Genomic DNA, 27,129 nt, shown 5'->3' on the forward strand with positions numbered 1-27,129 from the left:
TGGGTTGTTTTCTTGCAGATGTTTCATTATCCAACTAGGTAACATCATCAGTGCGAGGAGGAGGAGGAGGAGGAGAAGAAAGGAAGGAAGGAAGGAAGGAAGGAAGGAAGGAAGGAAGGAAGGAAGGAAGGAAGGAAGGAAGGAAGGAAGACGACTGTGGGGTCCTTGGTGCTCTCTGAGCTGGGTTGTTTTCTTGCAGATGTTTCATTACCCAACTAGGTAACAGCGTCAGTGCTAGTTAGGAGTGGGGTTTGCAGAGAGGAGGAGGAGGAGGAGGAGGAGGAGGAGGAGGAGGAAGTAAAAGGACCGTGGGATCCTTGGTGCTCTCTGAGCTGGGTGGTTTTCTTGCAGATGTTTCATTACCCAACTAGGTAACAGCGTCAGTGCTAGTAAGGAGTGGGGTTTGCAGAGAGGAGGAGGAGGAGGAAGAGGAGGAGGAGGAAGAAGTAAAAGGACTGGGGTCCTTGGTGCTCTCTGAGCTGGGTGGTTTTCTGGCAGACGTTTCATTACCCAGCTTGGTAACATCATCAGTGCTATAAGGGAGTGGAGTTTATTTTGTTGGGCAATGAAACCCGTGCCAGAAAAAACCCCAGCACAGACAGCATCAGAGATACCACAGTTTAATCTTGAGCTACAAATATTATCTTCTCTTGGTACTTGAGATATAACCATCTAGCCATGAAAAAAGTTGAGGTGGATAATCAAAATGGAAAGGAGAAGTATATATATCAGTTACTCCTGTTTTTTTCTGACTTTGCTGTATCTCACTTGAATTTATGGAGATGGGGAAGATTGAAATGATTTTAAGAATGAAGTAATTATTTGGTCTGATATGTCGCCTTGTTCCAGGAACTGGCGGGATTTCATTGCTCCTGTCCCATTGGACAGGGACTTTTAATGCCCAGGAACCTCTTAAATAAATATACATGGCCAGTAATATCTCTGTAATTGCATGGAGAACATTCTTAATATAGAACAATGCTATTAGTTACATGGATTAAGCGTGAATTTCCACACTGGCCTTGACTTTTTTGATCCCACCTTGTGGCTACCCTAATTTCGTCCGTTCTTGCAAAGAAGGAACATGCACATCCCAGACAAAGGGATAAGGCGGTTGAAGCAATGCGTTGGGCTGTGTATTTCTTTGGGTCCTAGGCTTATTTACTTAGTTGCTTTATTTAACTTCCCACAAGCAGGTGGGCGACCCACAAAAAAACCTAACTGGATACCCAGAAAACAATCCAAATAAAGTAGACCAATTATAAATCAGCATAGAACTTAATAACAACATCTGCTTGATGAAACCATCTGAACTCTTATAATTATGGTACTTGGTACAATATTTGGCAGTCTTCCTTATATACGTTGGGGTTTCAGTCTGACAACAGTAATATTGCAGGGGAAGAGTCTAATCTTCCTAAGAAGGGATACCAGTCTGGTGCTGTGTCTCTTGGGTGGAATATGAGTTTCTTATATTGCTATATAATATCTCCTCCTCCTCCTCCTCCTCCTCCTCCTCGTCATTTTAGCCATTGTCTGTCCACTGCCAGATGAAGGCCTCTTCCGCATGTTTCCAACCAATATGGTCTTGAGCTTTCCTTTGCCGATTGGGTCTGCAAATATATTATATCTATATCTACATCTATATCATCTATATCTATATCTATATATCAAATTTGGATTGCTAACAAAGAATTAAAGGGAGAAGATTTCTTCTCCCCATATTTGGGTCGACAGGGTGCATAAAAAATACTCAAGATATATCTATATCTATCTATAATCTCTCTCTCTCTACACACACACACACACACACACACACACACCTCAGCACTGACAATCAAGAACACATATATATCACTATATGTCTGAGTGACATGATGGCAAAAAGCCTTATTTTGCACACTTTCCCAGCCTCTCATGCTTGTATAAATCCATGAAAAGGCATTAGATGTATTCTTGATTGTCAGTGCTGAGGTGTGTTTGTGTGTGTGTGTGTGTGTGTGTGTGTGTGTGTGTGTGTGTGTAAAGAGAGAGAGAGAGATAGATGATGGATAGAGAGATGATGGATGGATGGATGGATAGACAGAGAGAGATGAGAGAGAGAGAAATGATTGATAGATGATAGAGAGATGACAGAAAGATAGAGAGAAATGATAGATAGACAGACAGAGAAAATCAAGGTGTGTATATGTGTGTACATGTATACACACACACGTATGTATATATACAATCAAGAACACATATATATCACTATATATCCGAGTGACATGGTGCCAAAGAGCCTTACTTTGTACACTTTCCCAGCCTCTCATGCTTATATATATCCATGAAAAGGCATTAGATGTGTTCTTGAATGTCAGTGCTGAGGCGTGAAGGATTATGGAGCTGACCTTGGAGACAGAAACTCAGAATAATCCCATTCTGTGGAATATCAGTTGTGATAGAGAAAAACCTGGACAGGCTTTCAAGATAGATGGCGGCCATTCAAAGCGAGCCAGGTCAAGAAACAGGCTGATCAGGGATTTCAGGAGTATCCTTTATTGTAGGAAGGCAGAACAGCAGAATCTCTCCAGAATGACGGTGAGGTTATTTTGAGATTCCTTCTCGCCCTTCTGTCTTTCTAAGGACTGTGTAATATTTTTTGCAAGCCTCCTGCATTTTTAATGGCTCTTTCATTCCTTCCCCAAAGTGATCCCTACATTCTTTTACGCGAGGAAATCCAATTTCTGTTCATTCTGTCCATACACATGGGAGAGAACTCCCAAACACCACTTGTGTGGAACTCATTTATTTATAACCTACATTAGCATTCCCCAGTCTGATGCTGAGGATTTGAGGCTTCTGGAATATCAAATTGCCTGTTCTTCTGGATGATTGAATTCTCTGGTTCTTCCAGAGGATCAGAAAGTAGAATTCCTAGCAACAATGGCTACGCTAGCTGAAATTCCAGGAACTATAGCTTCCAATGAGAAGGAAGGACTCACTGGAGAAGAGCCTAATGCTGGGAAAGATCGAGGGCAAGAGAAGAAGGAGACGACAGAGAATGAGGTGGCAGGATGGAGTCACTGAAGCAGTAGGCGTGAGCTTAAATGGACTCCAGAAGATGGTAGAGGACAGGAAGGCCTGGAGGAATATTGTCCATAGGGTCGCGATGGGTCGGACACGACTTCGCAGCTAACAACAACAACAATAGCTTCCATGTACCTGGGACAATAAAACTGGGGAATATTCCTCCACATTAACTGGTCATCAAGGTCCATCAAGGTTTAGGCTGGTGGGCTTTCTTATATCTCCTTGGAGACCCCAGCATTGAACTTAGGACCCTTGTTAGCCTCCCCTTGGGAAGGAGGAAGAGGAAACCCTTTGCCTGATCCCAACTCCCCCCAGAAGTGCCACTGATGTAGCATAAATCCCTCTCCAACTTTTCCCAACTGCCTGGTGGAGTTCAGTAGTTATTAATAGCTGCTTAACCCTGAGCATGGTGCTGCGGTTGATGATTAATTTTTCTCCTGTTTTTTTTTTAAAGCACAAAAAAGGAAAACCCTTCTAGGAAACAAGTGTAAATCTCATTAGGATGCTGTTCTGATTCTTGTGTAGTGTCGTCACTTTATAAATAAAATTCGAGCACAGGCAAATTCTGGCGGTGAATTTTGAGAGCGAGGCTGGAGTCGAGAAAAGACGCAGGTTGTGGTCCTCAGCTTACAGCCACAACTGAGCATAAATAAGTTTCTGCTGCCAAGGGAGACGATTGTTAAGCTAATTTTTGCCTCGTTTTGCCACCTTTCCCGCCGCAGTTGTTAAGTGAACCACCACAGTTGTCAAGTTAGTAAACACAGTTGTTAAGCCAATCTGGCTTCTTCACGGGCTTTGCTCATTGGAAAGTCACAAAAGGGGACCACATGACCCCAGGACACTGCGACCGTCACAAATACATGCCGGTTGCCAAGCCTCCAAATTTTTTTTGACCAGTTTATTGTTTTATCGTAGAGAATAAAATACAGAACAATAAAACAAAGAAAATGAAACGAAAGAAAAACCTACATTCCACCCTTTGAGGCACCTAAGCTCTGTTGACAGGATACTAGGATAGGATAGGATAGGATAGGATAGGATAGGATAGGATAGGATAGGATAGGATAGGATAGGATAGGATAGGATAGGATAGGATAAAGAATATAGAATATGGAATATAGAATATAGAATATAGTAGAGTAGAGTAGAAGAGAGAAGAGAGAAGAGAGAAGAGAAGGGAAGAGATTAGAAGTAGAATAGAATAGAATAGAATAGAATAGAATAGAATAGAATAGAATAGAATAGAATAGAATAGAACAGAACAGAACAGAACAGAATAGAATATATAATATAGAAAATAGAAAATAGAAAATAGAAAATAGAATATAGAATATAGAATACAGTATACAGTATACAGTATACAGTATACAGTATACAGAATAGAATAGAGTAGAACAGAGAAGAGAGAAGGGAAGGGAAGAGATTAGAATAGGAATAGAAATAGAATAGAGTAGAATATAGAATATAGAATATAGAATATAGAATATAGAATATAGAATATAGAATATAGAATATAGAATATAGAATATAGAATATAGAATATAGAATACAGAATAGAATAAAATAGAATAGTGTAGAGAATAGAGAAGGGAAGGGAAGAGATTAGAATAGAAATAGAAATAGAATAGAGTAGAATATAGAATATAGAATATAGAATATAGAATATAGAATATAGAATATAGAATATAGAATATAGAATATAGAATATAGAATATAGAATATAGAATATAGAATATAGAATATAGAATATAGAATATAGAATATAGAATAGAATAGATTTACAGAATAGAATAGAATAGAACAGAGCTGGAAGGGACCTTGGAGGTCTTCTAATCCAGGCCCCCCAGTTAAGCAGGAGAACCTGTACCATCTTAGACAAGTGACTGCCTAGCCTCTTCTTTAAAATCTCCAGTGATTCTCCTTAGCTTGGGAACTGTTGGCTCTTGCCTTCCTTTCTTATACATTTCTCCTACTTGGATCACTCATGCTTTTTGATTGATTGATTGAGGAAAGACAGCATTTAGAAAAAGAGGACAAGAGAAAGACAGAGAAGGAGTGGCTGTTTTCAATGGAGTAATAATTGCTCTAATTTAAACAAAGGAAAACGAATCTCAGAACAGGTAGAAAATATTTTATTATACGCAAGGCATTTGGGACCAGAAGTGATTTAGTATTGGTACTTGAGATCCTTGTTTGATTTTCAGTACCTGCTTTTTGCCTCTTGTAACTTAAATAGAACTGAAAAGCATCTCATCTCTTAGTGAGCTTTACGTGCAAGTATGCTGTTGCTCTACATAGGTGGTCCTTGATTTATGACCACAATTGAGCCTATTTCTGTTGCTAAGCAAACAGAATTTTGCAACTGTTCTTGTCACTGTGACTCACTGCAGTTGTTAAGTTAGTAACTCGATTGCTAAGTAAATCTGGTTTTCCCACTCTCTTTGCCGGTGAGAAGGTTGCAAAAGGTGATCACATGATTCCAGGACATTACAACAGTCATAAGTACATGCCAGTTGTCAAACACTGCTAAGCCTGTAAGCCGCCCTGAGTCTTCGGAGAAGGGCGGGATATAAATGGGATTTAAAAAAAACAAAAACACTTGAATTTTGATCATGTGACCCTGGGGATGCTGCAATGGTTGTAAGTGTGAAAAATGGTTGCAAGTGACATTTTCAGCGCCGTTGTAACTTTGAACGGTCGCTAAATGAACTGTTGGAAATTGGAGTCTACCTGTACTCAGAGTCAGAATTTTTGAAAAATTAAAAAGTAAAAAAAAACAACCCACCCCATTTCTTTTTCCTGGGCCTCCGCGAATCTGTCAAAACACTTTAAAAAACCTTCTTGATTTGAATGTATAGTTGTTGAGTTTATTATACATAATAAGCATTTGTGCCTGGAGGCCTTTTATTTCATTTTAAGATTTTATAACTGTGGGTAGTATGTTTCAGTAGTCAGTAGTATATAGGCTAATAGCTGCAAGGATTTTATATGCGTTTTCCTGGAAAAGGTCTGATTCTTTCTTTGGAAGAATGGTTAATTAAACTGTGGGAGTATGATTCAATGTCAAGAATAAATGTGAGTAGAGTAAACCTGATGCAGAAATTAATTATAATTGGAAATCATTCCTGCATGATAATGAGTAGACAGTTTTGTGCCACATCCAAGATTTGGGTGGTGTTGTTGTTTTTCCAAAGAATCATATTTCTATTTGATCTAGAATTTCCAGAGTTGATTTAATGCATTATTCCTAGCTGGGTTAATTATTTGTATTGTGTTAGGCAACTATGGACAATTTAAGGTTCAAATCTCCATATTTTATCTCTTGTTTTCTTTTAATGTCATTAGTCACATAAGTTTAGTTCTCTTTATGATGTTCTCGTCAAAATAATAATTGCCTTCAGAGGTTGTGGGTGCTCCATCACTAGAGGCTTTCAAAAAGAGACTGGACAATCATTTAACAGAATGGTATAGGGCCGTGGTGGCGAACCTATGGCATGCATGCCACAGGTGGCACGCACAGCCCTCTCTATGGGCACGTGCGCCATTGTCCCAGTCCTATGCCTTTAGCTGGGTTTTATAAAATCTTTTCGCCTTAGGCCTCTGCAGCCATATGCGGAGAAAAAAAAGGTTCAATCAATCAATCAATTTCAACTTCTCGTGGGAAAAAAAAAGATCTCACAGAGATGGAATTGATTGATTGAACTTTTTAGTCCCACCCAGTCTGCTGTTACCACGGCAGCCACACCCACCCAATGGGCCACACCCACCCAGCACCCGACGATACATAAGTGGGTTTTGGGTTGCAGTTTGGGCACTTGGTCTCTAAAAGGTTTGCCACCACTGGTATAGGGTGTCCTGCTTGAACAGGGGGGCTGGACTTGAAGACCTTCAAGGACCCTTCCAACTCTATTATTCTAATGTCACTAGTGTCATTAGGGGTCCTAGTGGACCATCACTTAAATGTGAGCCAGCGGTGTGCCACAGCTGCCAAAAAAGCCAATGCAGTCCTGGGCTGCATCAACAGAGGGACAGAGTCAAGATAATACCGCTTTATACTGCACTACTGAGGCCACATTTGGAATACCACATCCAGTTCTGGTCACCACGATACGAAAAAAGACTTAAATTCTTAAGTGTAATGAATATTTTAACCAGTAAGTGTCTTTCAAATATTGTGTGTGTGGGGGGGGAAAACTTCAATAAGAATTTTAAATAGAGTCTATGATAAGGCAATCAAGACGATCAGTTAGAAAAGAAGCTTTCTATCACTGTGGTTATTATTTGCAGAAATAGTAGAACAATGTCTATATTTAATTGTTATTTATCTAAGCAATAAGAGTTGTATTCATTCAAGGTTGGCAAAAGAGTACGTTTTTGGAAGAAGGGAACATCAAGCAAAGCTATTGTGTGGACTATAGTATTATAGAAACTAATTGTTATTGATTTTTTTTAAAAAAAAATATAAACCCAGACGACACGATGTTTACCAAATATTAAGGTGAGTAGATAAAATAATAATGATAATGATAATGATAATAATAATAATAATAATAATAATAATAATAATAATAATAATAATAATAATAATAATAATAATATGTTGAGACCGTAGAAAGTGTGCAGGGAATAGCAACCAAGATGATTGGGGGGGTCTGGAGGCCAAACCGTAGGATGAACGACTAAGAGATCTAGGGGTGTCTAGCCTAATGAAGAGAAGGATTGGGGTGACATGACAGCAGTCTTCCAGTACTTGAGGGGCTGTCACAGAGAAGAAGGGGGTCGACCACTTCTACAAAGCGCCAGAGGGCAGGACAAGAAGCAGAGAGATCATTAAAGAGAGATCCAATCTGGAACTTTTTCAGTGGCATTGTAACTTTAAATGGTCACTAAATAAATAGTTGCAAGTCGAGGATTACCTGTATTTGATTTTAAGACTATGCCTCCTGGACTGTCAGGCTCCTACACCCTATAGATAACATCTATATTGCTGTATACACTACTTTCTTAATTTCAAGAGCTCTAAAAACAAAGCAAATAACACTTGCTTAAAAAGTAAACCACCGTTGAACTTTATTTATTTATTTATTTATTAACCCAGGGGTCGGCAACCTTGGCTCTTTTATGACTCGTGGACTTCAACTCCCAGAATTCCCGAGCCAGCCTTGCTGAGGGAAAAGGGAGAGGTTTCCAAGCTGAGCCATGCTGGCTCAGGAATTCTGGGAGTTGAAGTCCACGAATCATAAAAGAGCCAAGGTTGCCTACCCCTGCCTTAACCTCATAACCTCAAGAGCCGTGGTGGCGCAGCAGTTAGAATGCAGTATTGCAGACTGACTCTGCCCACAGCTAGGAGTTCGATCCTCACACGGCTGAAGGTTGACTCAGCCTTCCGTCCTTCCGAGGTCGGTAAAATGAGGGTCCGGATTATTGGGGGCCATAGGCTGAGTCTGTAAACTGCTTGGAGAGGGCTGTAAAGCACTGTGAAGTGGTATATAAGTGCTATTGCTATAGCAATACTTCTGGCCTCCGCTTTTAAATATTTGAGATTTCTAATTTTCAAGCAAGGTTTTGGCTTGTTGTTGTTGTTGTGGTGGTGGTGGTGGCTCAGTGGGTTAGGACGCTGAGCTTGTCAATCGGAAGGTCGGCAGTTTGGCGGGTCGAATCCTGAGTGCCGTGTAACAGAGTGAGCGCCTGTTACTCGTCCCAGCTTCTGCCAACCTAGCAGTTCGAAAGCACGTAAAAATGCAAGTAGAAAAATAGGGACCACTCTGGTGGGAAGGTAACAGCGTTCCGTGCGCCTTTGGCGTCCAGTCATGCCGGCCACATGACCACGGAGACGTCCTTGTACAAACGCTGGCTCTTCGGCTTTGAAACGGAGATGAGCACCGGCCCCTAGAGTCGGAAACGACTAGCACGCATGTGCGGGGGAACCTTTACCTTTACCTTTTAAATAAAACATCAGCCTACCGAATTGTCTTTATTATCAAGCTTGTCCTTAGGTCTTCTAGCTGCAGTTCTTGGGCTCATCTGATGACAAAAGCAATCGAAAAGTGGATAACAGGAGTGAACGTGTGTGAGACTTTCACACTGAAAGGATGTGCTCCATAAAAGGAAGACGCTCTTTCTTTCAAACAGGCTGAAACAATTTCTCACGTGCTTCTGCTGTCTTTTGTCCCTTTCCATTTAAGATATTCTCACCTTCCTCACCTGATTTCCTTCTCCTTTTAATTTCAGTCTCCCCTCCCACCCAACTTTAAAAGAAAAAGATTAAAAGAGAGAAGAGCCAAAACTTCAGCAAACCACTTATTGGGAAAATCTAACCAATTCCAATCCTTTTTGTCTCTTAAAGGGGGGTGGGGTGGCTGCCACTCGCCTGTCTCAATAGCTGTCTGACACTTCCTAGGAAACAAGAAAAGTGAAAGGACCACAACATTTTGCTTTATGTGCCTTTCCTCCCCCAATCTTTTAAAAATTAAATTCAATATAATCCAGAGCAGGCCTGTCCACCTGGCTGTGGATTTGCAGCATCCCTTTAATTTGGTTTGGAAGCTAATGAGACTAGAGCAGCCAAATTAATGTTGAGAAGATGACAATACCCAACTTAGAGTTGATAGAGCCCCTCCACACCACACACCAGGCAGGATGAGTGCCTCTTGAGCTGCTTTCTAATTCTTAGAATAATGATTTCCATAGACATAATTCTTGGGTGGAATTTGCATGGCTAATTAAATAAGGAACTACTCAAGGCAAATGAAGAACCTCGCGAAAAGATGCATCCCAGGGCTCTGAAAAGACGTCTGGAATCCAAACTGATGCTTCACCATCTGGGTTGGGAAGAGACCAGCCTCTGTTGCAGTTCACATGCTCTCTCTCTCCCCCCACCTCTCCCTCTTCCTCCCTCTCTCTCTCCTTCTCCCTCCCTCTCCCTCTCCCTCCCTCTCTCTCTCTCTCCCTCCCTCTCTCTCTCCCTCCCTCTTTCTCCCCCTCCCTCCCTCTCTCTCCCTCTCCCTTCCTTCCTCTCTCCCTCCCTTCCTCTCTCCCTCCCTCCCTCTCCCTCCCTCTCTCTCTCTCCCTCCCTCCCTTTTTCTCTCCTTCCCTCTCCCTCTCTCTCCCTTTCCCTTCCTTCCTCTCTCTCCCTCCCTCTCTCTCTCCCTCTCCCTTCCTTCCTCTCTCCCTCCCTCCCTTCCTCTCTCCCTCCCTCCCTCTCCCTCCCTCTCTCTCTCCCTCCCTCTCTCCCTCCCTCCCTTTTTCTCTCCTTCCCTCTCCCTCTCTCTCCCTCTCCCTTCCTTCCTCTCTCTCCCTCCCTCTCTCTCCCTCTCCCTTCCTTCCTCTCTCCCTCCCTCCCTTCCTCTCTCCCTCCCTCCCTCTCCCTCCCTCTCTCTCTCCCTCCCTCTCTCCCTCCCTCCCTTTTTCTCTCCTTCCCTCTCCCTCTCTCTCCCTCTCCCTTCCTTCCTCTCTCTCCCTCCCTCTCTCTCCCTCTCCCTTCCTTCCTCTCTCCCTCCCTCCCTTCCTCTCTCCCTCCCTCCCTCCCTCTGTGTGTGTGTGTGTGCTGTGCAAAAATAAAGCTCCAGTTTGAAAAGCTCCCTATTCCCTTTAACTACAAAGCTTGTAAAGCAGGGGTCCCCAATTCCCCCCCCCCCCCCGTCTGTGGCCTGGACCTGTGGTCCATTGGGAATCAGGCCATGCAAGCAGCGTGCAAGCCTGTGAGTGCGTGAAGCTCCATTTACACAAGCAGCAGGTGTGTGCAAAACCAACCTGTCTCCTCTACCCATTGCCACTGCCACTGCCAGTCCACAAAGCCAGAAAGATGGGGTCTGCTGTTGTAAAGGAGATCTAAGTGCAGCTACATCTATGTATAATGTGCTAACTCAAAGCCCAGTACTCTCCCATGGCTGCTTTGCTTTAATCGAGATTTGTGGTTTATGTTATCCAGGTGGATATACAATACAGGTAGTCCTCAACATACGACTTCTTAGTGACCGTTCAAATTTATGACGGACTCCTCTGGGGTCCAAACCAGTTCCAAAGTTCCAACAGCCAGAGCTGTCCCCCTCACTGTCACATGATATCAATCTTGCAAATCTGAAAGTACATTTCTCCCCATTACATAGAAATAGAATAGAATAGAATAGAATAGAATAGAATAGAATAGAATAGAATAGAATAGAATAGAATAGAATAGAATAGAATAGAATAGAATAGAATAATAGAATAGAATAGAATAGAATATGGGATGGGATGGGATGGGATGGGATGGGATGGGATGGGATGGGATGGAATAGAATAGAATAGAATAGAATAGAATAGAATAGAATAGAATAGAATAGAATAGAATAGAATAGAATAGAATAGAATAGAATAGAATAGAATAGAATAGAATAGAATAGAATAGAATGAATAGAATAGAATAGAATAGAATATGGGATGGGATGGGATGGGATGGGATGGGATGGGATGGGATGGGATGGAATGGAATGGAATGGAATGGAATGGAATGGAATGGAATAGAATAGAATAGAATAGAATAGAATAGAATAGAATAGAATAGAATAGAATAGAATAGAATAGAATAGAATAGAATAGAATAGAATAGAGGATGGGATGGGATGGGATGGGATGGGATGGAATGGAATAGAATAGAATAGAATAGAATAGAATAGAATAGAATAGAATAGAATAGAATAGAATAGAATAGAATAGAATAGAATAGAATAGAATAGAATAGAATAGAAGTAAAAACAGAATAGAGCAGAATTGAACATAACAGAATTGTATAGAATAGAACAGAACAGAACAGAACCGAATACAATGGAATACTTTAATGGCCAAGTGTGATTAAACACAAAAGGAATTTGTCTCTGGTGCATAAGCTCTCAGCGTATCTACAAAACAACAAAGTAATAATCCTAACAATGTTATCAATAGGAGAAGCTAGTAGAAAATAATGAAAAGGATAATAGCAATACAGCCATACTACATGGATAAGAAATAGAACAGTACTGTAGGAATTAGGTGTTTAGCAGAGTAGTGGCTTGAAAGGGAAACAAATCTTTTTGTCTAATTGCTTTGGCATGCCATGCCCTATAGTGGCATCCAAAGGGAAGAAATCAAAGCAGTTTATGTCCAGGATGTGAGGGGTCAGCAGATATTTTCACAGCCGTCTTCCTGACTCGGGCAGTACACAGGTCCTCAGTGGAAGGCAAGGCTGGTTTGCAATTGTTTTTTCTGCAGTTCTAACCATCCATTGAAGTCTGTGCCTGGCCTGCTTGGTTACTGTACCAAACCAGACGGTTATGGAGGTGCAAATGACAGCCTCAATAATTTCTCTGTCAAACTGCATTAACAGCTCTTGGGACAGTCTGAACTTTCTCAGTTGACGCAGGAAGAACGTTCTTTCTTGTGCCTTTTTCAATGATGGTTCTAACGTTCAGCATCCATTTCAAATCCTGGAAGATTATAGCAGCGTTTCCCAACCTTAGGAACTTGAAGATGCGTGGACTTCAACTCCCAGAATTCCCCAGCCAGCATAGCTGGCTGGGGAATTCTGGGAGTTGAAGTCCACGCATCTTCAAGTTCCTAAGGTTGGGAAACGCTGGATTATAGAACCTCGGAAGGCTCCCATCTGTGACTTTTGCTGCAGGCTAAGCTGCCTCTTGGCTTACCATTCTCCAGGCTTATCCTGGCTGCAGCTCTTTCCCCTGTCTTCCAAGCTCATTCTCCCATAGCTTTGCACATCCTTATTTCAATACCACCTTTGACGCTGTAGATGAACAACTTCTTGAAGAATTTCAGAAATTCATTCTAGACTCCCCTGACCGTTTTATTTACAATCGTAGTTTTACGTGCCTTTAGCTTGTTCAGTAGAACTGGCACCTTTATTTTCATTTTATTTTTTCCCAATTTCCTTCCTTTATCATCCCAAACTACAGGGTGGTCATCTCAGCGCTGGGAATATCTGCATCTGGTTTTCAAATATGTTAGTTCTCTCAGTGGGTAGCAGAGTCCCAAACTTGCCTGCTTGCATCATTTGGCAAGTTTTCCTCCTCAACATTTCTGGAAATGGAAGACTCTTAGGTAGCCATAGATATAATGAGACCTCTCAGTTGAGTTCTTCCAGACTTAGAACATTGAGCCATAAGGCTGGAAGGGACCTTGCAGGTCCTCTTGTCCCAGGAAACTTATGCCATTCCAGTGCGATGTTCACCTACTTTTGAAAAGCTCCAGTGATGGAGCACCCACAACTTGGGAAGGCAAGCTATTCCACTGATTAGTTGTTCTCACTATCAGGAAATTCCTCCTTAATTCTAGGTTGGATCTCTCTTTAACAAGTATCCATCCATTATTTCTTGTCCTGCCCTCCGGTGATTTGGAGAATAAGTCAATCCCTTCTTCTCTGTGATAGTCCCTCAAATACTGATTGATAGTTATTATGTCATCCCCAATCCTTCTCTTTGATAGGCTAAACAATTGAATTCTATTCTATTCTGTTCTGTTCTGTTCTGTTCTGTTCTGTTCTACTCTACTCTACTCTACTCTATCCTACTACCCTACCCTACCCTACTCTAAAAGGTAAAGGTTCCCCCACACATGCGTGCTAGTCATTTCCAACTCTAGGGGCCGGTGCTCATCTCCGTTTCAAAGCCGGAGAGCCAGCGCTTGTCCGAGGACGTCTCCGTCGTCATACTCTACCCTACTCTATTTTACCCTACCCTACCTGATCTACCTGACATTCTATGTTACTGACCTTATCTTTACAAAGTCAGCCTCTTTTTTATCATTCTTTTTGAAAAAAATGTATTCACATGAACACTTAATTCCTGGCTCAGGAATTCTGGGAGTTGAAGTCCACAAGTCATAAAAGAGCTAAGGTTGCCTACCTCTGGCTTAAACAGAACCTAAAACCACAAATTATGGTACATTTGTAAAAAAACAAAAGATTCATATGATCATCTTTGGTGAGTACACCTAATCAGCTAATCATTTTGGTTAATTTTTTTTTGAAGAAATTCATTCAAATATCTTTCACAAGGATTCCCACCATTCATTTTTCTAAGACACTAGAAACCCAATGCTCTTCTCTCTCTCTCCCCCCTGTCTGTCTCTCTCTCTCTCCCTCCCTCCCTCCCTCCCTCCCTCTCTCTCCATTGTATTAAAAGTGTGGAAGAATGCTTTGGTTGCAACACTAATAAAGGAAGAAAAAAAAAGCTTTGTTAGGTATACCTGGTGATTTTTTTCCTGGCTGTATTGACATTTTTCCTATTAGCTTGCCCTCTGCCAAAGGATATTAAGTATGAATCTTTAAAATGCTGCATTTTTTCAGGCTCATACTCAGATTGAGGAATGGATGTGTAAATTAAGAAGACCTAAATGTATATGCCAGGCGACAGTTCCTCCCTACACCCTAACCCAGGGTTCTCCAACCATGGCAACGGTAAGACTTGTGGACTTCAACTCCCAGAATTCCCCAGCCAGCTGTGCTGGGTTCACCAATCCACAAACTATGTTGACAAGTCTACAAGTCTTAAAAGTTGCCAAAGTTGGAGAGCCCTGCCCCAGCCTATGAAAATAAACCAATCACTTCCCTTCACTTCAGCTCTCCTCTTACTTCCGTCGTTCTTGGATAACCCAGTGTTTTAACTCTTCAAGGGGTGCCTTTTGGGGGGATTTTTTTGCTGATGCATTTACATTCCAGTGTCCTGTTTAGATTAGCAAACACCCGACTCAAATGTAACCAAAGGACTGGCTCAGTCAACGTCCCAATTTTTCTTGGGACTTTTAAGAAGAGTTTGGGATTTACCTTAGGGAGGACGCTTCTCACCATGTCTGCGGTCTTTAAACATTCAAATATATTCTTGCCTCTAATCCCGGAAGAGGCAAAGATATAATAAAGGTTGTGGAGTGAGTGTAATGATGAGGGGTCCTCCCTTGGCTGTTTTCTTGTAGGCCAGGGGTCTTCAAACCTGGCTGGCTGAGGAATTCTGAGAGTTGAAGTCCACAAGTCTTAAAGTTGCCAAATTTGAAGACCCCTGTTGTAGACGTTCCATCACCCAGCTAGGTAAGATTATCAGTGCTGGGAGTGACAAGAACAGCCCAACCAGGATATTCAAGATTCCCACCAACAGTGAAAGGACAAGTCACTAGAATATAAAATGAGAGGGAACTCCACTTCCTAACACTGAAGATGTTACCTGGTTTGGTACCTTGTCTGCAAGAAAGCCAGCAAACTCAGAGAGCACCAAGGACCCCTCATTTCAGCCCTGAGCTACAAATATTCTCCTCTTTTGGAGCTGTGAGGGACACAGTTTGGGGGCATCGGGGCAACCAAGTGGGAAAAAAGGATGTCACGTAGCTCATTATGTGCGTGACGTGATACGGTTTCTCCCAAATTCTCTATTTGTGGGCTTGTATTCCAAAGCGATGCCTCAGTGGGTTAGGACACTCAGCTTGTCGATCAGAAGGTCGGCAGTTTGGCGGGTCGAATCCCGAGTGCCGCGTAGCAGAGTGAGTGCCTGTTACTCGTCCCAGCTTCTGCCAACCTAGCAGTTCGAAAGCACGTAAAAATGCAAGTAGAAAAATAGGGACCACTACGGTGGGAAGGTAACAGCGTTCCGTGCGCCTTTGGCGTCTAGTCATGCCGGCCACATGACCACGGAGACGTCCTCGGACAAGCGCTGGCTCTTCGGCTTTGAAATGGAGATGAGCACCGGCCCCTAGAGTCGGAAACAACTAGCATGCATGTGCAGGGGAACCTTTACCTTTTACCTTTTATTCCAAAGTCTACACACCTTCAAGTCGCCAAGGTTCAGAAACACTTCCTGGAAGAATATAAAGTAGAGTTCCAATATAATTTGTGGACTCTTTTTCCAAGCCTGGCCTACCTCAAGGAGTGACAATAGAACACCATTCTCATTTTCCCCATAACAGAGAGAGAGAGATTGGCTTAAAGACCCCATGGAGTTTCTATGGGGTGAGAAGTTGGGTCCAGTCATCCTGGCTCTTGAGAGAAAGGGAGGGGGGCACAGGGACTAGACCTGGGTTTTCCCACTTGCTAGAAGGTGGTGAGCTTGACCACTACCCTACTCTGTCTCTTGGGCTGAGAGAACGTAACTGACCTACGGTCCTTCAGGTTGGCTTCTAGGGCTAAGGCGGAATCAGAATATGGATCTTCCCACTCCTAAGCCACCATCCCCCCAGCACCCCACACTGCTTCTCCTCGAATGGCTAGGAGCCTTCGCAGAAACTAAGGCCAGTGAAGTTTCTGAGGGTCAGAAGGGATCCTCAGCCCTTTGTTGCCCATCTTTTGCTTTTTCATGAAAAAAGGAGAAGGCAAATGTTTAATTTTTATTTTAGAATTTATTTTAGAAATGATAACAGAATGAGATGCCTTTCCTTCTCTGTTGGACAGGTGCAGGCAATACAGTGACTCTCCACCCTGGAAAGGATCCCATGAAAGCTCAAAAGGTGGTAAGTGCAGATTTTTCAAAACTAAATTCCTTAATCCTTTGCTTCCTCTTGCGGCCTTTCTTTTTTTAAAAAAAATAAAAAAAATCTATCGCATTTACAAAGAGCTTTGCAAGTTTTGATCACTGATCAAAAGTACAAATCATAGGCAGGCTTTCCCATCTATCTCCAGAAAGGAACAAGGAGAAAGATATGAAGTGGATGTTGGCACTATTAATTTCACTTGTTTTTCTCCTCTCTTCTTCTCTTCTCTTCTCTTCTCTTCTCTTCTCTTCTCTTCTCTTCTCTCTCCTCTCCTCTTTTCGCCCCTCCCCTCCCCTTCTCCTCTCAAGTCAATGCAACCAAGCCATTCTAATTCTTGATTTTCTTTTCTCTTTTCATTGTCTTCTTCTGATGCTCTTCTCTTCTCTTCTCTTCTCTTCTCTTCTCTTCTCTTCTCTTCTCTCCTCTCCTCTCCTCTTTTCGCCCCTCCCCTCCCCTTCTCCTCTCAAGTCAATGCAACCAAGCCATTCTAATTCTTGATTTTCTTTTCTCTTTTCATTGTCTTCTTCTGATGCTCTTCTCTTCTCTTCTCTTCTCTTCTCTTCTCTCCTCTCCTCTCCTCTCCTCTTTTCGCCCCTCCCCTCCCCTTCTCCTCTCAAGTCAATGCAACCAAGCCATTCTAATTCTTGATTTTCTTTTCTCTTTTCATTGTCTTCTTCTGATGCTCTTCTCTTCTCTTCTCTTCTCTTCTCTTCTCTTCTCTTCTCTTCTCTTCTCTTCTCTTCTCTCCTCTCCTCTCCTCTCCTCTTTTCGCCCCTCCCCTCCCCTTCTCCTCTCAAGTCAATGCAACCAAGCCATTCTAATTCTTGATTTTCTTTTCTCTTTTCATTGTCTTCTTCTGTTGCCCTTCTCTTTTCTTCTCTCGTCTCCTCTCCTCTCTTTTCTTCTCTCCCCCTTTCTCTTATTTAAAAAAAATGTTTTAAATTTTAAAATGTATGATTGTTGTTAGCTGTCTTGACTGTATAAAAAGAAAGGCAAGGCATGCATTTAAGAATGAATAAAAATAAAAGTGAAAATATACCTGCATTCACCATTCAGCTGAATGCAGTTAGAGGTGCTGATGTCTGCACTCAAAATGTTTCTTTGGGTATATATACTTTTACATAGAGAATTCAAAAATTTTCATCTACTTCACAGCCTTAATGTAATTTTTTTGGCTTTTGGCTTAGTACAAAGTGCAAAAACAACTATGGTCTGTAAATGTGCCAGTAAGATAGAAGCCCAGCCATGTGCCAAGTGTCTTATTTAACAAACGTGGTTACTATACGGAATTTTTGGATACCCTGAATAATGTGCATATTCAGTGTTTTGGTTAAAAAAAAAACCTACTGATCCCCAAGCAGTTTGCTTCTGTGATTACTCCTGCTTCAAAAATGTCTGTTTGGCATCTTTGTTTCTCCTCTGGCCTGTTCTTTCATAGTTGACTTTTCAGAATAACAGAGTTGGAAGGGACCTTGGAGGTCTTCTAGTCCAACCCCCTTCTCAAGCAGGAGACCCTATACTATTCTGGACAAATGGCTGTCCAGTCTCTTCTTAAAAACCTCCAGTGATGGAGCACCCACAACTTCTGGAGACAAGTCATTCCATTGGTTAATTGTTCTCTTTGTTATGAAATTTCTCCTTAATTCCAGGTTGCTTCTCTCCTTGATTAGTTGCCACCCGTTGCTTCTTGTCCTGCCTTCAGGGCCTTTGGAGAATAGGTTGACCCTCCTCCCTTCTTTGTGGGAGCCCCTTAAATATTGAAAGACTGCTAGGGTATCATGTCACCCCTAGTCTTTCTTTTCACTAGACTACCCAATTGCTGCAACCATTCTTCATATGTTTTAGCCTCCAGTCCCCTAATCATCATCCTTCACAGCAGGAAGCCCATTGTTTATAATGGGCTTTCTCCTATGACAAGGAAGTTCTAGGTTGATATGCTACAAAGAACACTCTACTTCATATGGATGAAGGCTTAATCACAGCGGAGATTTCCCCTGGTTTCAAAAATCAGGAGGAGCTCGGTGGCACCTTTCCAGACAAATCAATTTTATTAAAAGGCAGAAGGTTTTATTCGTCCGAGAAGGTCTGACCAAGTTCCTCGTGATCTTTGGCTTCCAGAGATCAACCTGATTCTCCTGCAACAATGACCGATCAATCTTGTCCGAACTTCAGTGTCTTCCTGATTGTAAAGAGGACACCATGGAATTCAGCTGTTCAAAATGGATGAGTTTTATGGACACATCCATGCAGGATTTTTGCCATCATTTTTTTTTAAAGTAATGATTTTCAATTTCTCCGTCTAATCTTCCACCTTGAGATTTCCCCATTATCACACATCCAAGCATTAGGCTGTCTAGACCAGTTTTCAATTACTGCCTAGGTAGACACTTTCTAACACCACCAGCAGTCAATGACAAACAATTTGCTTTGTGTCTTTTGGCCCAGGGAGATGGAGAAGGGTCAATTTATCACAAGGCAACTTATGCACGATGGATCTACAGATCCTTCTTTAGCTGAGCAAAGCCATTTGGATACCCAGAGCTGGGTATGAATCTCCCCTTGATTCATTCATCACACCAAGCCATGGCTTAAAATATGGTTTACTGAATAAGCCAGGATTATATAAGCCAGGATACTCTAGAAAAGTTCGCCAATTGCTCTTCCCAGCCATGACGGTGATCAAACGTGGTGTGAAGGCTTTGCGTCCACTTTAAGCGATCCTGATGCCCTTAGAATCTATCCGGAGGAGAAAAAAAAAGCTTCTTTAAGAACAGTTAAATCTTTGCTCCAATCTTGGGGCGCTCTCTTTCTCTGCGGAAGAAGACCCCTCCCCAACCTTTCTTTGGATTCTCCAGTTATTTTCGCGTCCCTTCTCGGCGGCGAGCGGGGAGGGGGGGAATAAAATAAAACGAAGGGCGATCTTAAAACCGCATCGAACGAACCAACTCGCGAACCTTGCAACCAAGGGTGGAAAAAAACCCATCTTTTTTTTTAAAAGTGCCTATTTTTTTTTTAAAAAAAAAAACCAGGTAGGGAAAACCGCACCTCCTTGGACATGGCATTATAAAGCCTGCATCTTAATGAAAAAGGGAGTAAATCAAAGCAGAAGGGGGCAGGCGAGCCTCCTCGGTTGCATCTGGCGCATTCACTTTCTCTTCACACCCCCCCACACCCCCCACCACCATCGCCCGCTTTCCCTACCCAGTAAAAACCCGGGGGGGGGGAGAGAGGAGAAACTAAGTCTCAGGAACAGCAACTGTTGGGGATCGCTTATCCCCACCCCGCTCTCCGAGGCTGGCTCTCCTATCGATCTTCTCACCCCCCCACCCCCCCACCCGGCCCCACCCCACGGGCTGGCCGGGCGCATGCGCGGGCGGGGAGCCACAGACGTCACCAGCCCAGCCGGCCTCGCCTCGCCCCTTGAAGTCAGCAGCGCAGAGCCCAGGCGCGCTCGTCCGTCCCCCCCCCCAACCCCCCAACTCCTCCTCCTCCTCCTCCTCCTCTCTCTCCTCCGGCTGGCTCGCGGACACGCGCGCGGGCGGTCGCTCCCCCCCCCCACCCTTTCTGCATTTCTCTCCATTAGGACGGGCTGAACGATGCGATCGCTCGCAGCCATCGCCGCCGCCGCCGCCCATTAGAGACCCCCCAGATTAGGGGGAGGGGAGAGGAAGGAAGAAAAAAAAAACACAACCTCAACCCAACAGTAGCCCACCGCCCGGGGAAAGAAGGAGGAAGGGAGGGAAAAAAAAAGGAAAAGAAAGGAAAGGAAATCCGAAGGCAAGCAATTCTGGCCGACGAAGGAGGGGCGGAAAAAGCCAATCGGAGCCGTTTCTCCCGTTCTGCAAAGGCGGCCGGAGCCGGAGCGCAGCAGCCGGGCCAGCTCTGTCTCTAGCCCGGGCAGAAGAGGCGAGCGCTCCGCTTCCTCCGACCCATTCCTCCGACGGGCGAGCCACCTCCCTTCCCTTCTCCCAGCGCCCCCCACCCGCCCACCCCCCTCCCGACCAGCTCCTGCAGCTCCCGCAAGCTCGGCAGGTTCCCTTGGATGCCTTGATTCGCCGGGGCGAGCGAGAGCAGGGCTGGGAAGCAGGGGGAGAAGGGAGAGGGGTCAGAGGCAGAGAGAGAGAGGGAGGGAGGGAGAGAGGATCCCCCCCCCCCGTTGGCCTTTGGCGTCGCAATCCGAGCTCTCCCCTCCCCGGGCCGGCTTTCCCCCCCTTTTTGGATCGTCCGTGAAAGGGTGGGGGGGAAGAAGCGAAGGAGACCAGGGTCCGCCAGCCCGGCACCGTTCCCGAATCGGGGCCACCATGGGATGTACGCTGAGCGCCGAGGAAAGAGCCGCCCTGGAAAGGAGCAAAGCGATCGAGAAGAACCTCAAGGAAGACGGGATCAGCGCGGCCAAAGATGTGAAATTACTCCTGCTCGGTAAGTCAAGAGCCGGGCTTCCTTCCCCGTCGCCCCCATCAGCCCTTTCCTACGTTCCCTCTCCTCCCCTCCTCCTCCTCCTCCTCCTCCTCCTCTCCACACACACGCACACACATGCACACAGATAGATTTGCACACTCACGTCTCTCCTCACCACCCCCCCACCCTCCGTCTGCTCCCTCTCAGGTGTGGTTCAGCGCCCACCGACCCTTTGGACGATTTCCGCTGCAGCCGCGTTTGGCCCCTTTACGGCTACAGTTCACCTCTCCGCCTGGTCTAAAGGCCGTTTCCCCAGAGCCTTTTATCTGTCCCCCCCCCGCCCCCCAGTAAATCACTGCCTTCCACCAACTAGGGGTGTGTGTGTGTGTGTGTGTGTTTCTTCACGCTCCATCTTCTGCCGCACCTTTGGATGGACTGGCTCAAATGTAACCCCATCTCAGACCCTCCCCAATTCCCCGCCTTCCCCCAACAGGTAGGGTCTTCCTTACCTCCCCCCCCTGCTTTTTTAATTAAATGTATCTCCTTCATCTCCCCCCCTCTTTTTTTGCACGGAAAACTCAATTGCACAAATAGCGTCTTTGGGTCCCCTCTTCCAACTCCCCCCCCCCACGCACTCCTACCACTCCTCTTTCTCTCTCTCTCTCTCTCCCTCCCTCCCTCCCTTTCTCTCCCTCGCCCCCTCTCCTCTCTGTTTCCCCCCCCTCCTCTCTCCCCCCCCTCTCTCGTGTTATTTGCTTTATCTTCTTATATTCTCACACTGGCCAGAGTTTGCTTTTATGAAGGTTTTAATGTTCTCCCCCCTCCTTTTTCTTCTATTTTGTCCCAACAGGGGCTGGGGAATCCGGAAAAAGCACAATTGTGAAGCAGATGAAGTAAGTCTCGGCTCATCTTACGTACAGTAGCATAGTGAGAGAACTGCAATATTTGTATTGTAACTAATGCCGTTTTTTTAATCTTTCTTAAGGTGTTTGTGGTGGTGTAGCACCTGTTTTCCGCTTGGTCGGTTTCTTGTATTTTGGGGGGGGGGATGGGAGACAATTGGCTGGAGAGGAAGGCAATCTTGGTGCCATGTATTTGCCGTTGGTCAGTGGTAGCAATAAAAAACAAACCCAACAATCAGCAATGTTGGCAACGCCTTTTCCGACTACCGATTTTTATTAAAAGAGCTCTGGGTGAGTCTACGCCTTTCCGTGCCCTTCCTAACAAAATTGGTCGGTGGGAAAAAGACTCCCGATTTTGGCCTCAGTGAAGGTGTCTCCCGCCATGTTTGAAGCGGGAAAGGCGAAGGATGGGCAGGAGATGGTGGTCTCGCTCTGCCTTTGAAGGGGGCCCCCCGGATTGGCCAGGCCCAACATCTGGAGCAGCTGTTGCAAAAGCGTGAGGCCCAGGTGGGCAGAAAAGGGGAGGAGAACGCCTCCCGGTCTGGCGTGGCCCCTCCGCGCCAGGTGTGAGGTGCTGTTCACTGCCGTGGTGCTGAAATCTGAATTCCTGTCTTCCTTCGTTCCTCCCTCCCTCCTGGGAGGAATGGGGTGGGGTCGGAAAGAAAGAGAGGAACTTAGCCTTGGCCTAGGCCAGGGGTCGGCAACCTCGGCTCTTTTATGACTCGTGGACTTCAACTCCCAGAATTCCTGAGCCAGCATAGCTGGCTCAGGAATTCTGGGAGTTGAAGTCCACGAGTCATAAAAGAGCCGAGGTTGCCGACCCCTGGCCTAGGCATTTGTGCACTGGCACTAAATTACTGTGTGTGTGTGTGTGTCTCCCCTCCCCACCCCCCCTCAACCTGCTTCCCAGACCGGGCCTCCCTTTGCCCGCATTTCCAGTCTTGTTACGGGACTAGTTAGGGCTGGGTTTCGGCCTGGACCCAGGCACGTGGATCCGTGGAAAGGCATCTAATAATCCAGATCTGAAAGTAATTTCCACCATCCCTCTTCCCTCCCTCCCTCCCTCTCACCATTCCACAGCTTTCTCGCTTGGAGCCCTTCCCTGCCCTTTAATTAATCGGGACAGAATTTGGCTGCCACTTCAAATTAAGGCAGGGCAGGAGATCGACGCCGCGCCCAGGCCCTCCGCTTCTCTGTCCCCCCTCCCCGTTGACACCCGTGTATTGCGGAGCGTGTGAGTGTGGCAGATTCCTAACACCTGAGGGTCGTCAGAAGGCGGCGGCGGGGTGGTGGTGTGAGTTTCCTGCAGGGGACCTGTTTTTATTCGACCCCCCTTCCCCGCGAGCGATCCGTGACGTCGATCCGAGCTCCCGAGAGGCTCGTGGGGCGGGGCGCGGGAGGCAGATACACTAGATGTAGCACAGGGGTGCGTGTGTGCACTCACGCGTGCACACGCTCCCTACTGAATTGGCAGCTCCTCTTCCGGGTGCCTCTTGGCTGGATGTCCCGGCGAAGGGGAGCGAGTGGCCGGACGGTTAGGAGATGACGAAGGGAGAAGCGGGAGTCAATGCGGAAGGGCAGCGTTTCTCCCCCCCCCCCACCCCGGTTGCAAAATGGCCTTCTCTGCAGCCTTCGGAGAGCTTGCAGGTTGCTAAGAGAGAAAGGCGCCTGGCGGGGGGAGGGGGGAGAAAGAGTTGCACGCAAGCCACACCTGTGCACACACACACACACACACAAACACCGATCCTGGGTGCCTGCCGGCGGCCAGCCTTACCTACCTACCTGCCTACCTGCCTGCCCGTGCATGCCCGCGTCCCGGGTGGCTTTTCTGTAGCCTGGCGGGGCTGATAAAAGAAGCGGAGCTTTCAGGCGGCGCAGGCGGCGGACAGCGCCCGGCGGAGCCTGGAAGACGCGAAGGGCTCTAGGGAGCTCGGCAAGCTTCGGCTTGGCTCGGCTATTCTCGGGCGTGGGCCTCGCCTGGCCTTCGGAGGCATTCGGTGGCGAAGGCAGCTGCTTCGGCAAGAGCCGGAAAAGGTTCGGCTCCGCTCGGACGAACGAGGAGTGGATTTAGAAGTGAAGATAAGACACGCACGCCCCGGTTTTTCCAAGGCGATGCCTAACCATAATCTGGCTTGGGCTGATGGACTGTTCTAAGGCATGCAGTCACAAGGACAACACGCTGAGTCCTTTCCTAAGTTTAGCTTGCTTTAACACGGGTGGGCGGCAATTTTACCACCCGTGGATTTCAACTCCCAGCATTCTTGAGCCAGCATTTGAAGTCCACATGTGGAAATCCGTAGATTGTAAAGTTGCCACAGTTGGCCCACCCCTGGTATAGTTAACTTAAGCCTGCACTAGGATTCAGGGGTCTCCAACCTTGGCAGCTTTAAGACTTGTGGACTTCAACTCCCAGAATTCCTCAGCCAGCCATAAGCCTTTTGCAGCCTGGATCTTGTAGCCCTTAATCTCATACTGAACTGCAACTTTATACTTATTCTGGCTATTTCTCCTTCTTTGATTGATACGGAGAGGAAGGGAGAGAGAATATTTTCACAATCCTGTGCTTGAGGTCTTTTATTGGAACCGTGTCATTTCAAAGGGGATGGACTCACTTGATCCTTCTCAGTCCTCAGTAGCTGATTTAGTGCCCTTGTGGCTTTTAAGTTCAGCATCATATATCACAAGTCATAGGATAATACGGTTGGAAGGGACTTTGGAGGTCTTCTAATTCAACACCTTTGCCCAAGCAGGAGACTTTCTGGACAAATGTCTGTTCAGTCTCTTCTTCAAAACCTCCAGTGATGGAGTACGCACAGCTTTCCTTTGCTTGCTTCTAATGCTCCGGCTGTAGATCCAATGAAGATTCTCCTGCAGTCCTCCAGCTCTGTAGCCCAGCTCAATTTTTGCTCACACAACCCAACAAAAAGCCTCATTATACCAAGCCATTAATCAAACAGCCTGGCTTTGTAAGTCACTAACAATCCGCAACAACAACAAGAAATTACCAAAGTTAAAAACTCATCAAATATTACAAATGTATGTTCTAGGTCTTTCACTGACCTGGTTGTAAGAACACAACTCTTGAATTCTGGTGTCATAAATAGCCAAAGAGAGAACTCTTTTTCAAAACAGGAAGGTTGCTAAGAGAAGATTGCTAAGGAAGATCCTGTGGCAGAGGATCACAGAACTGTTGTTCACTATTATCCATGCCCGAGTTTGCACACCTTGTTTTGTTACAGAAAGTAGCAGAATTCACAGTACATCTTATGCCCAAACCAATAAACCATATTGATCTGATGACCAACTTCATCATCTGAGCAGCTAAAGAGGATGGTTGGGTTCCCACAACACATGAATTCCAGGTTGCCCAACCTCATTTTAACTTAGTTTAATGTGTTCCTAGAATCTGACTTACAAACTATAAAAAAGGCATAGAGTCCTTTCTTTAGGCAAAATATTTCTTGACATCTTCTCAAGTGAGTTATTATTTCCCCAATTTTCTTTTTTCCAGATAATTTCCCTAACCTCTAGAATGGCATTGTCCTCCCCTCCTCCGAGATCAAGGCTACCCAGGGATCTCATATCTAGCTTGAGATAAGCTGAGATAAGCAGCCACCGCTTTAGGCTTGAGCTGATGATGCCTTGTTTACTCACACTCTGGAAAAACAAACAGAGACTTGGTCTTTTATGGACCAGGCTAAGGCACAAATGGTTGCATATTTCCTGACAGGCTTGTTGCTATGAAAATCAGATTTGTTATTAGACATGTTTTAACCTGAAAATGTTTGCTTTCCTATTAAATTAAGGGGAGGAAGAGGAATAAACAAACTTTCAACTGCCAAGGTTCATGGCTTAGTTGTCTAAACCTTAGTTGAAGATATTACTGAGGGGCAGAGATGGATTTTTTTATTATTATTTTTACTCTTCACTTTTTCAAAGCTTTAGGGTGGGAATTCAAGATCTCTGAAAAGTGGTCCAAAATGCTACCCAAATTGGGGAAACAAATAGACAGACTGGGTAAAGGTGGCTGAGTCAGGAGTGGAAACAGGAATAATGTATATCTCAAAGGATTCCCATGTTAACCCTTCTGTTTGAGAATATTACATATCTATCTATCTATCTATCTATCTATCTATCTATCTATCTATCTATCTATCTATCTATCTATCTATCTATCATCTATCTATCAATCATTTATCCCTAGGTAGCTCACAGTGACTGTTTTTGGCCATTTTCCTATCTAGTATTGATGGTTGATTTTTGGAGAGTTGAGGTCCATCCCAGTCTAAAACATATTGAATTACTGAATGTATTTTTCATCTTTCTGATTATCTAAAGCAATCTTATTTTTAAGGGTGTCATGCAGTTTTATACAGTTTTCATGGATATGAATGATATGAAGTCAGTCAGAAGACAAGCTTGTTTTGTTCGGCTTTGTAGACCAAACAAATGCCCTGAATTGATGCTCTGACTTGCTCTGGAATTAGAACTAAACTGAAGTTGATGCATTTGGGTGTGATATGCACAGTTCAAACCAAAGTATGTGTAGTTTAATGAAGAGAAGGGTGAGGGGTGACATGATAGCAGTATTCCAATATCTCAGGGGCTGCCCCAAAGAAGAGGGAGTCAAGCTATTCTCCAAAGCACCTGAGGGCAGGACAAGAAGCAACGGATGGAAACTAGTCAAGGAGAGAAGCAACCTAGAACTAAGGAGAAACTTCCTGACAGTTAGAACAACTAACCAGTGGAACAACCTGCCTCCAGAGGTGGTGAATGCTCCAACACTGGAAGTTTTTAAGAAGAGACTGGACAGCCACTTGCCTGAAATGGTATAAGGTTTCCTGCCTGAGCAGGGGGTTGGACTAGATGACCTCCAAGGTCCCTTCCAACTTTATTGTTATATATATGGCACTAGATGAAAGCATTGCAGAATCTCTTTCCACTATGGGCTGTGCCCGGCACACAAGAGCATCAATCCTATGTTGGAGATGCGATATTTGCCTGAACATTTTCCCTCCCTTCAAGGCAACCCAAGCTTGGAATCTGCCCAGTGATCTGGGAAGAGTTTTCCTTTGATTGAAATGAAAGAAAGGAGAAAAGTAAGACTGGAGGCAAATCCCAAGCAGATGGTCTGCGTTACAATTTCTCTTTCAGTTGGCGGAGATGCACAGATAGTATCTCTGGATACTTTTTGTTGTCATGCAGTTATGTTTAAATGAAAGGAGGCAGCATTTTTTTTTGTTTGTTTGTTTTTGGCATGAAACTTGGGCTTCGT

The sequence above is a fragment of the Vipera ursinii genome, assembly GCF_947247035.1.
Source record: "Vipera ursinii genome assembly, chromosome: 10".
In the NCBI taxonomy this organism is placed as follows: Eukaryota; Metazoa; Chordata; class Lepidosauria; order Squamata; family Viperidae; genus Vipera; species Vipera ursinii.